Below are 12,642 nucleotides of genomic sequence, written 5' to 3' on the forward strand. Positions count from 1 at the left end.
CTTGTTTGATTGATTGAAGTGAATTGTTTGTTTTGCCTCATGTGCGTATGGGTAGTGTTTTCTCTTTAGACCCCCTCTATTCTTATATCTCATCTTTTCTAAACCCTTATATGCCTCCGAGACGTGACCCCGGATTTGCCTTTCCACCGGAGCTCACCCAGTTGATCCAGCAGCAGAACACATTGATGCAGTTGCTAGTCCAGAATCAGAATCAGGGGAACAACAACAACAACCCACCACCACCACCAGCACCTGTTGACCACTTAGCCCGTTTTCTTAGACTGAATCCGCCGGTGTTTTCCAGTAGCACCGAGCCGATAGTAGCGGACGATTGGCTCCGCAAGACAACTAGGGAGTTGACCACAGCAGGATGCACATATGCGGAGAAGGTGAAGTTTGCCACACATCAGTTAGAAGGACCCGCAGCATCATGGTGGGAGAATTTCACCGCCATTTTCCCAGTAGACACTGTCACATGGGACCAGTTTCAGCAGGCTTTTCGTACTGCACACGTTTCAGCAGGAGCTATGGCCATGAAGAAGCGTGAGTTTCGCAACTTGCGCCAAGGAGGACTCAAGTAAATTGCCTAACATGAGTTGTGCAGGAGGAAGTACCAGTGGTAAGGGATTTCCCTGATGTATTTCCAGAGGAGTTGCCAGGCATGCCACCGGATAGAGATATTGAGTTTTTGATTGAGCTATTGCCAGGCACAGGGCCAATATCAAAGAGACCATATAGGATGCCAGCAAAGGATTTGGTGGAAATTAAGAAGCAGATTAAGGAGTTACTGGATAAAGGATATATTCGCCCAAGTTCTTCGCCTTGGGGATCGCCAGTACTTCTAGTGGAGAAAAAGGATGGATCGTTAAGGATGGTTGTTGATTATCGAGGATTGAATGAAGTAACGATCAAGAACAAGTACCCACTACCAATGATCAATGATCTGTTTGATCGGTTGCAAGGAGCTAAGGTATTTTCCAAGATCGATCTGCAATCAGGATACCACCAGTTGAAGATTTGAGAACAGGATATTCCGAAGACAGCTTTTACCACCAGGTATGGGCTGTACGAGTATACCGTTATGTCATTTGGTTTGACTAACGCACCTGCCTATTTTATGAACATGATGAACAAAGTGTTTATGGAGTTCTTCGATAAGTTCGCCGTAGTGTTCATTGATGATATCCTGGTTTATTCGAAGAATGAAGAGGAGCATAAGGAGCATTTGCGTTTGGTACTTGGAAGGCTCAGAGAACATCAATTATATGCCAAGTTCAGCAAATGTGAGTTTTGGTTGAAGGAAGTAGGATTCCTCGGACACGTTATATCAGGAGAAGGTATAGCAGTAGAACCCGCTAAAGTTGAAACCGTGACCAAGTGGGAAGCCCCAACAATAGTTGGAGAGATCCGGAGTTTTCTTGGACTCGCAGGATACTACTGGAGATTTATTGAGAATTTCTCAAAGATTGCGAAGCCTATGACGGAGTTGTTGAAGAAAGATACCAAGTTCATATGGACAGAGGAATGTGAGGCTAGTTTCCAGGAGTTGAAGAAACGCTTAGTTACCTCACCAGTATTGATCTTGCCAGACCAGACCAAGGATTATGAGGTGTATTGCGACGCTTCACGTCGAGGACTTGGAGCAGTGCTTATGCAGGAAGGGAGAGTTGTTTCATATGCCTCAAGACGACCGAAGCCTCATGAGTTGAATTATGCCACGCATGATTTGGAGTTAGCAGCCGTAGTGCATGCATTGAAGACATGGAGACATTTTCTCATTGGAAATCATTGTGAGGTGTACACGGATCATAAGAGTTTGAAGTACATTTTCACACAGAAGGAGTTAAATCTCAGACAAAGGAGATGGTTGGAGCTTATCAAGGATTATGATATGAAATTTCATTATCACCCCGGAAAGGCTAATGTAGTAGCTGACGCATTAAGCCGCAAGAGCCATGTCAATACATTAATGACGGGAGGAATACCAAGGGAGTTAGCAGAAAATCTTCGTGAACTATGTTTGGAAATAGTTCCGAAAGGCTATGTAGCAGCATTGGAGATTCAATCAACTTTGATGGATAGAATCAGAGAAGCTCAGAAAGCTGACAAAGAGATTGCTGCTATAAAGGAGAAACTGAGCAAAGGAAAAGCTAAAGGATTTCGTGAGGATGAGCACGACACCTTATGGTTTGAAGACCGCGTTTACGTGCCCAATGACCCGGAGATCAGGAAGTTGATTTTGCAAGAGGCACACGACTCACCGTATTCGATTCACCCAGGAAATACCAAGATGTATTTGGATTTGAAAGACATTTTCTGGTGGACCGGAATGAAGAAGGATATTGCGGAATATGTAGCAGTTTGTGATGTATGCCAGAGAGTAAAGGCAGAGCATCAGAAGCCAGCAGGATTGTTACAACCATTGCCGATACCCGAATGGAAGTGGGATAATCTAGGCATGGATTTTATCACGGGATTTCCCAGGACTCGTTCAGGCTATGACTCAATTTGGGTTGTAGTTGATCGATTGACGAAAGTAGCTCATTTCATCCCAGTAAAGACTACTTATACCAGTGCTAAGTTGGCAAAGATATACATGACCAGGATCGTATGTCTGCATGGAGTTCCGAGGAGTATCGTATCAGATAGAGGAACCCAGTTTACCTCAAAGTTCAGGAAGCAGTTGCACGAAACTTTGGGTACCAGGCTAGAGTTCAGTACAGCTTTTCATCCACAGACAGATGGACAGACCGAGAGAGTCAATCAGATTTTGGAGGATATGCTGAGAGCTTGTGCGCTAGATTACGGATCTAGTTGGGACGATAATTTGCCATATGCAGAGTTCTCTTACAACAACAATTATCAAACCAGTTTAAAGATGGCCCCTTTAGAAGCTTTGTACGGAAGGAGGTGCAGGACACCGTTGTCATGGGACGAAGTTGGAGACCGCCAGTTGTTTGGTCCTGACTTGATTAAAGAGTCTGAACAGAAGGTGAAGTTGATTCGCGATAGGCTCAGGATAGCCCAGTCCAGACAGAAAAGTTATGCAGATTCTAAACGCAAGGAGACAATTTACAAAGTCGAAGATAGAGCTTATCTTCGAGTATCTCCACTTCGGGGAACAAAGCGTTTTGGAGTTAAAGGGAAGTTAGTACCACGATTTGTAGGACCATATCGAGTTTTGGAGCGTATGGGAGAAGAGGCCTACAAGTTGGAATTGCCCGGAGGATTGTCCGGAGTACATGGTGTGTTCCACGTTTTTCAGTTAAAGAAATGTCACACGGAGATGGCTGACATACCGTTGAGAGACACAGTGCCTTTGGAAACTATTCAGTTGGATAAAGATTTGACCTACGAGGAGAAACCGGTCAAGATTCTCGAGTTTGCCAACCGAGTTACTCGCAGCAAGGTTATCAAGTTTTGCAAAGTTCAGTGGAGTCACCACACAGAGGATGAAGGCACCTGGGAACGAGAGGAAGATTTGCTCAAAGACCACCCTCACCTATTTTCTAGCCAACCCGAATCTCGAGGGCGAGATTCATCTTAAGGGGGGTAGGTTTGTAACATCCCAAATTTTCAATTTGGAATGTTATACATTAGATCATCATGCATATCATATTTTATTTTGCATTTTGGTTGATCCTAGAAATTCAACGCAACTCAATGACCCACGGAGAGAGTTGGGGATTTCGTTATTTTCATATTTGAGTTTTCTCAAATTTTGAGAATAGGATCATTTGATTTTATTTATTTTATCATCAATTATTTCTATTACAAAAAATATGAGAGAGGGAATAAAATGAATTTCCCAAAATAAAGAAATATTGAGGATTTAATAATAAAATCAAATAAGATTTTATTTCGGCGTTTTATTTGAATTTAGGAAAAATGTGCGTTTTTCAAAATTGCATTTAGGGCCCAAATAAATGTTCACCTTGTGCGGCTTGATTTTAGAAGCCCGTGAAAATTTATTTCGGAATTTTTGGAGTCCGTTTAGTATTTCTTTTATTTTTCTTCCGAGCGGAATAATTAAAAAAAATCGGCATTCATCGTTTTTCTTTTTCTCGGATTAAATCCGCGATTTTTCTGATCGCGATTCCTGATCCGATTTTCGTTTTAGTTTAAATCTTCGCTCGTTTATCGGAATCAGGCGATTCAAGCGCCTAGAGTTTCATCTCGAAACCCTCTATCTGTTTAACCAACTTAAACAAGATTTTGCGACTGTAAAATTTTCCCTAGATCCAGATTACTAGAACGAAGTTGTTTTCTTTCGCCGTTTGATTTTCGTTGCTTCGTTCGATTTGATTCTTTTTGCCAACCAGAGTTCTTAAGTTGAGCCTTCTGGTTAGATCTCTTATTTGAGTTTTACATGTGCATTAGATGAGTACTTATTGTATGCTTGTTTGTTTGTTTGCGATAGAATACCCGGAGTGCGCCGCCTGTTACTTCGAATCGTTAGGTTTCGCGGATCATCAGCAAGGCAAGTAACACTTTGATCATACTTTTCTACTACCCAGTTTTATTACATTAGATCAATCCGCACACATTGCATGATTAGGATCTAATTAAATTGTGGGATGGGAAGTAGATGAGGTAGTACCTATTACCTGTTTATTATCAAACCTTTGGGAGTTACTTCTACGTTTGCTTATTATGCCATGCTATGCCAGTAGACGTGGATTGGGTGAGTGAATTCCATTATAGATGTGAGATTGTTAATTAATGTTTTATCTAAGGTGGCAACTTAAACACACATCTGGGTGGATTGAGGCACCTGGGTATTCCAGGACTTGCCTGTTTTCTTTTGGACCGCCACCCAGGCTCAAAGGGATCATGAGACTATTCATACTAGAAACTTCCGTGTGCAGCCACAAGCTATTATGGGCTCTAGCATAGTTGACTAAGTCGGGCGAACTCTTAAAGTGGTAGACTAGCAGATGTAGGGGATGTAGGTGGTACGGTCTACCCGATCGTAAGGTGCTAGCGCTTCTGAAAGACTGTCTCGGTCATCCGTCTTCTCAAACACCATGTAGTGCGAGAAACCAAACGGAGGCGATCGAGTCTTGTGGGGAAAAGTGCGCAAACCTCTGCAGAGTGTAATAAACTAATCATGGTTAGCCGTGTCCCCGGTTATGGACATCTTGAGTATCTAGTACCTGGATTATCATGTGAACCTCAACATGTTACTCTAAATTAATTTTGTTGGGCTATGTTTAATGATGATGCTTAATTGGGATTGAGAATGCTATCAACCATTCTCAATGTTTAACAACCACCATGATAGTAATTAAATTTTATTCCTTTGAAGTAGGGATAAATTGGCTTTACGCAAAACTGTAACCATAGAGCTTTCCACCAGCCAAATATGCATATAGTATAGCTGTTTCATTCCATTACTCTCTATGTGTTACCTTGCCAGCATATTCCATGTGCTGACCCGTTTCGGGCTGCAACGTTAATGTTGCAGACTTTTCAGACGACGATTAAGGAGTTTTTAGGTCGTGGTTCTATACTCAGTGATGCCGTTGGAGTTGATGGACTCACTTATCTTTCAAGCCTTCCGCTGTTATCGTTATTAGATGGCCTTAAGCCATATTTATTGTAATAAGTTCTCTCTTGAGACACTCGATGTAATAAGTGTGTGATTGCTACTCTGCTATAAATCCTCCGAGTACTGTGTGGTGTCAGCATTACTGATCCAGGGATGACACCGGAGCATAGAGATCAGACTGTTTGAGGTCTGGTCGCTACAGGAATCTTATCATATTTGCAATTTAAAGGGGGACGCTAAGATCTTGCTTCGTAATTTTTACATAGGATTGGCTTTGCATCATAGACAACTCCTAGATTTTACCGCTAAAGGGAATTTTATTGAGCTTGATGCCAATGCTGCCTATGAAATTTTAGAAGGAATTTTGGGGGTTCCACCATAAAAGAAGGGGTTTTCTTCCACCCCAGAGGGAGTTCAAATGTTATATAAACTTGGTGATTTACATAAACATATGGTTGAAATACAAAAATATAATGAACCCCTCAAACATCTCAATGGTAGTATCAGTCGCATGAATAACTTAATTACTCTTTGCAACAAGCGATTGGATATTTTGGATCTAAAGATGGTTTCTTTTCCTGAGAATTTAGGGAAGCATAAAGAGCCTCCCAGGTTTGAGAAAACCCTTACAAAAGTTGTCAAAACCAAGGATGACAAAACTTAGATCCTTGCTCTATTCCTAGCTAAGGGCGTAAAACTATAGCGCTTGTTGGGAGGCAACCCAATGAATACAATTTATTTTTGCTTTTTGTTTTATGTTCTTGAGTGTTAGGACAATTATGCTACAGATATGATTGTGTTTTCTGTTTTAATTAGTGTTTGTGCCAAGTAAAGCCTTTAGGATCTCCTTGGGTGATAGTTGTTTGATCTTGCTGAAAGAAAACAGAAACTTTTGTGCTCGCGAAAATAATTTTCATTTTTAACCAGAGAGCGATAAAATACCAATTCCTTTTGCACTAGATTTTTATACAAATTTCCCAGGTCGTCCGAATTTTTCAGAGTTTTTGGAGTAATAGAAGTATCCGAAATATCCAGATTGCTACAGATTGTTCTATTTTTGACAGATTCTGTTTTCTTTGCGTTGCGTGCTTGTTTTGATGATTCTATGGTCTTATTTGATGAATTCTTGCAATAGAAAAGTTGGAATACAGTAGATATAATGCAAGAAAAAAATATGAATTGGTTTACTACATCACTTATAGTAGTGATTTGTTTTCTTATACTGACGGATCTCACAAAGGCTTTTGTTGAGTTTTGTGTGATTGAAGTTTATAAGTTTTGGGTTATCTTACGATGGATGAAGGAATGAGGAGTAAGAAGAGCCTAAGACTGGGGATGCCCCGGCATCCCAAGCTATTATCCAAAAGAGAGCAAGCAACTAAGAATGGGGATGCCCCGAGTGGCATCCCCTCTTTCTTCTAACGACCATCGGTATTTTACTCGAAGCTATATTTTTATTCATCACATGCTATGTGTTTTGCTTGGAGCCTCTTGTATGATATGAGTCTTTGCTTATTTTATTTTGTGTTTTTAGTCTTGATCCCTTGTTGGACACACCTATTTGATAGAGCCGAAATTATGCCCTGACTTGTTAAAATTGCTCTCTATGCTTCACTTAAATTTTTATGAGCTATGAATTTGCTCTAGTGCTTCACTTATATCTTTTTGAGCACGATGTGCTTTAGTATTTTTGAAGAAATTCTCTCTTGATTCACTTAGATTTATTTGAGAGTTAGTAAACTTTTTAAGAAATTCTCTCTTGCTTCACTTAAATTAATTTGAGAGAAAGTAATATTATGCTCATGATGTTCACTTATATTTGTTTGAGCTTGTCAAAAGAAACACATGAAAATTAGTCCCAAAGTGATAGATATCCAAGAAGGATATAATAAAAACTTTCATGAATATCATTGGACAAAATAAACTTGATTCTTATTAATAGTTTTGAGATCTGATGATGTGATATGTGAGTCATCTTGATGAGTCATTATGCTTTAGTAAGAATATTGGTGTTAAGGTTTGTGATTCCCTATGCAAGCACGAAAGTCAATAGTTATGCAATGAAATTATATCCTACTTGTGGTGCACTATTCGGTGTTAATTATGCTTAATGCTTGCTTATGAGATTATTCATTTCTTGGTTGGTCGCTTCCCAATCTTTTGCTAGCCTTCATTTTGCACAAAGTATGATCACTACTTGTGCATCCAAAATCATTTAAACCAGTTTTGCCACATGAATCCACTATATCTACCCATATGTGGTATTCTTTTGCTGTTCTAAGCAAATTTGTATGTGCCATCTCTAATATTCAAAATAAATTTCTCTTTTGTGTGCCCGTACCGCTCGTGAGGCGGTGAGGGTGGCTAATATTTTCCATACTTGATGTGTTATTCTCACGATGATTCTTTATTCACTTGTCATTGCACGAGAGTAAGGCAAAGGTATTAGGGATGCCCAGACCCGAAATGAAAAATGAATTTACTTTATGTTGTCAAATAATAAATTCCTTGGAAAGTGTTGGTATGGAAGGCACCCGTGGATACGGTTAGCCACGTAAAGTGAAAGAATGGTGGAAAAAGGAATTAAGTTTAATTTCTGTTTGGGAACCGCCTATGATATATCTAGCCTGGAAAGTGTTGGGAACTCTAAGTCGTTTTCGTTGGTGGGAAAAGTATGCCTCTCAAAATGTTTTTATCTCAATTTTTTCTTTGAGCTCTCGCACCTCTACAAATCCCCACTTCCCTCTGCGAAGGGCCTTTCTTTTACATTATGCAATTTGTTTTTGAATTTGAGTCTCCATCTTCTCTTATAAAAGCACCAACTAGGAGGCACTATGATCGCACTTGAGCATTGGGTGTAGTTAATATGCGAGTGTGTTTCATGAATGGATCAATGATTGAGCGTGATGGGCTAGGGATAACTTATTTTAGCGTTGATATTTTGAAAGACAAGGTTGCTTGTTGATATGCTTGAGTATTTAAGTTATCATGTCAAAACTAGACTATTTCTTTGAACAATATAAAAGTCCAAATGTCCATGCTATAAAGAAAAGAATATGAGATGACATGTTAGGTAGCATTCCACATCAAAAATTCTGTTTTTATCATTTACCTACTCGAGGACGAGCAGGAATTAAGCTTGGGGATGTTGATACGTCTCCAACGTATCTATACTTTTGATTGCTCCATGCTGTTATGTTATCAATCTTGGATGTTTTATAATCATTTTATGTCATTTTATATCATTTTTTGGTACTAACCTATTGACATAGTGCCAAGTGCCAGTTGCTGTTTTTTGCATGTTTTTTGCATCGCAGATAATCAATACCAAACGGAGTCCAAATGCAGTGAAACTTTTTGTGGATTTTTTTGGACCAGAAGACAACCAATGGGCCGGAGAAGCACCTAGGGGCAACTCCGAGGGGAGCACAACCCACCAGGGCGCGCCTGGAGGCCCAGGTGCGCCCTGGTGGGTTGTGCCCACCTTGGGTGCCCCCGGACCGCCTCTTTACTCTATAAATACCCCAATATTCCAGAAACCCTAGGGGAGTTGATGAAAATAAATTCCAGCCACCGCAGAGTCTAGAACCACCAGATCCAATCTAGACACCATCACGGAGGGGTTCACCACTTCCATTGGTGCCTCTCCGATAATGCGTGAGTAGTTCTTTGCGGACCTTCGGGTTCGTAGTTAGTAGCTAGATGGCTTCCTCTCTCTCGTTTGATTCTCAATACAATGGTCTCTTGGAGATCCATATGATGTAACTCTTTTGCGGTGTGTTTGTTGGGATCCGATGAACTTTGAGTTTATGATCAGATCTATCTCTTTTTATCCATGAAAGTTATTTGAATCTTCTTTGAGATCTTATATGCATGATTGCTTGTAGCCTCGTATTTCTTCTCCAATATTTGGGTTTTGTTTGGCCAACTTGATCTATTTATCTTGCAATGGGAAGAGGTGCTTTGTAGTGGGTTCGATCTTACGGTGCTTGATCCCAGTGACAGAAGTGGAACTGACACGCTTGTATCATTGCTACTAAGGATAAAACGATGGGGTCTATTTCTGCATAAATAGATCTTGTCTACATCATTTCATCGTTCTTATTGCATTACTCCATTTCTCCATGGACTTAATACACTAGATGCATGCTAGATAACAGTCGATGTGAGGACTAATAGTAGTAGATGCAGGCAGGAGTCGGTCTACTAATCTTGGATGTGATGCCTATGTAATGATCATTGCCTGGATATCGTCATGAGTATTTGAAGTTCTATCAATTTCCCAATAGTAATTCGTTTACCCACCGTTTTCTATTTTTCTCGAGAGAAGCCACTAGTGAAACCTACGGCCGCCGGGTCTCGTTCTCATATTATTTACCTTTGCGATCTATTTTATTTGCCTTTTATTTTAAGATCTATTGAACCCAAAAATAAAAAATACCTTGCTACAATTTATTTTATTTGGTGTTTGATCTATCAATATTTACAACTCTCTCACATCTGTTTGCCAATTTGTGGCACCGTTACCCGAAAGGGATTGACAACCCCTTTTACATGTCGGGTTGCGAGTATTTGTTATTTGTGTGCAGGTGTTTTTTTACGTAGTTTTGCTTGGTTCTCCTACTGGTTCGATAACCTTGGTTTCATATCTGAGGGAAACACCTACCGCCGCTGTGATGCATCATCGCTTCCTCTTTGAGGAAATACCAACGTAGCTTCAAGCCGCTATCAAGCCGTTGGGACATTCCTACACGGAGATCTAGGATCTGCACACCATTTCCAAAACATTCTTCACCTCGGATGACACCGCCTCTTGGAAGCGTCACCATACCACCTCTAAAGTCAGCCCTGCCGATTTTAGGTGCCAAAGCAAGGGTGCGACTATGGAAGTCCTGGTGCTCGCCTCCTCTACTTAGGATCACATATCATCTGTGGTTTGTGGCGATGGAGCTGGAGCAAGCTATGATCCGTGGACCCTTGATAATCCCCAAGTGTTGGGAATATGTAACACCCACGATGCGGCTATATCTCCCACGTGTCGGAGTATGACTTAGAGGCATACCGCATAGTAGGCATGTAGCAAGAGGGGTAATCTTTACACATCCCATGTACTGAATAAGAAAGGGATTAAGAGTTGGCTTACAATCGCCACTTCACACAATACGTAAATATAACATTACATCATCCAGAATACAATCAAGGTCCGACTACGGAACCAACATAAATAAAGACTACCCCAAATGCATAGATCCCCGATCGCCCCAACTGGGCTCCTCTACTGATCATCCGGAAAGGAAACATAGTAACGGCCCGAATCCTCGTCGAACTCCCACTTGAGTTCGGTCGCGTCCCCTGCACTGGCATCATCGGCACCTGCATCTGGTTTCCGAAGTAATTTGTGAGTCACGGGGACTCAGCAATCTCACACCCTCGTGATCAAGACTATTTAAGCTTATGGGTAGGAAAAGGTAGTGAGGTGGAGCTGCAGCACGCACTAGCATATGTGGTGGCTAACTTACGCAAATGAGAGCGAGAAGAGAAAGCAAAGCACGGTCGAGAAGCTATAACGATCAAGAAGTGATCCTGAAACCACTTACGTTCAAGCATAACACGAGACCGTGTTCTCTTCCCGGACTCCGCCGAAAAGAGACCATCACGGCTACACACACGGTTGATTCATTTTAATTAAGTTAAGTGTCAAGTTTTCTACAACCGGATATTAACAAATTCCCATCTGCCCATAATCGCGGGCATGGCTTTCGAAAGTTCAAAACCCTGCAGGGGTGTCCCAACTTAGCCCATCACAAGCTCTCACGGTCAACGAAGGATATTCCTTCTCCCAGGAAGACCCGATCAGACTCGGAATCCCAGTTACTAGACATTTCAACAATGGTAAAACAAGACCAGCAAAGCCGCCCGATATGCCGGCATATCCCGACAGGAGTCGCACGTATCTCGTTCTCAGGGCACACCGGATGAGCGCTCCGTACAACTAAAACCAAACCTCGAGTTTCCCCGAGGTGGCGCTGCAAAGGACTCTAGTTTGGACCAACACTTAGAGGAGCACTGGCCCGGGGGTTTAAAATAAAGATGACCCTTGAGTCCGCGGAACCCAAGGGAAAAAGGCTTAGGTGGCAAATGGTAAAACCAAGGTTGGGCCTTGCTGGAGGAGTTTTATTCAAGGCGAACTGTCAAGGGGTTCCCATTATAACCCAACCGCATAAGGAATGCAACATCAAGGAACATAACACCGGTATGACGGAAACTAGGGCGGCAAGAGTGGAACAAAACACCAGGCATAAGGCCGAGCCTTCCACCCTTTACCAAGTATATAGATGCATTAAGGTAAACAAGATATAATAATGATATCCCAACAATATCCATGTTCCAACATGGAACAAACTCCATCTTCACCTGCAACTAGCAACGCTATAAGAGGGGCTGAGCAAAGCGGTAACATAGCCAAACAACAGTTTGCTAGGAAAGGTGGGTTAGAGGTTTGACATGGCAATATGGGAGGCATGATATAGCAAGTGGTAGGTATCACAGCATAGCAATAGAGCGAACAACTAGAAAGCAAAGATAGAAGTGATTTCGAGGGTATGGTCATCTTGCCTGCAAAGTTCTCCGAATTGACGAAAGCTTGATCCTCGTAAGCATACTCAACGGGTTCCTCGATCACGTATTCGTCTCCCGGCTCTACCCAAAGCAAGAACACAAGCAAAGGACCAACAACCAATCACGGTGCAATGCGCAAGCAACATGATGCAAAACATGGCATGATATGCGGGATGTGATATGCAATGCATATGCGTGCTTCAGAAAGGAAATATTGAACCAGGCATCAACTTGGCAAACCAAGTGTGCCGCTGGAAAGATGAGATGATTTTGGTTGAAATCGATATAAAGATCACCGGAAACGGATACACGGTTTGCAAATGACAAGCAAGACAAGATATGATGCAAACTGCTTAAAACACCAACATGACCACTTGGATGCAAAGTATAAATATGCTACAACACCCAAACATGTGAACAAAAGATATGGCAGTCATGTACAGGAGATGCTCTACAAAACATGAACACTGAGC

The sequence above is a fragment of the Triticum urartu genome, chromosome 4A, assembly GCF_056163025.1.
Source record: "Triticum urartu cultivar PI428250 chromosome 4A, HENAU_Tu73, whole genome shotgun sequence".
Lineage (NCBI taxonomy): Eukaryota > Viridiplantae > Streptophyta > Magnoliopsida > Poales > Poaceae > Triticum > Triticum urartu.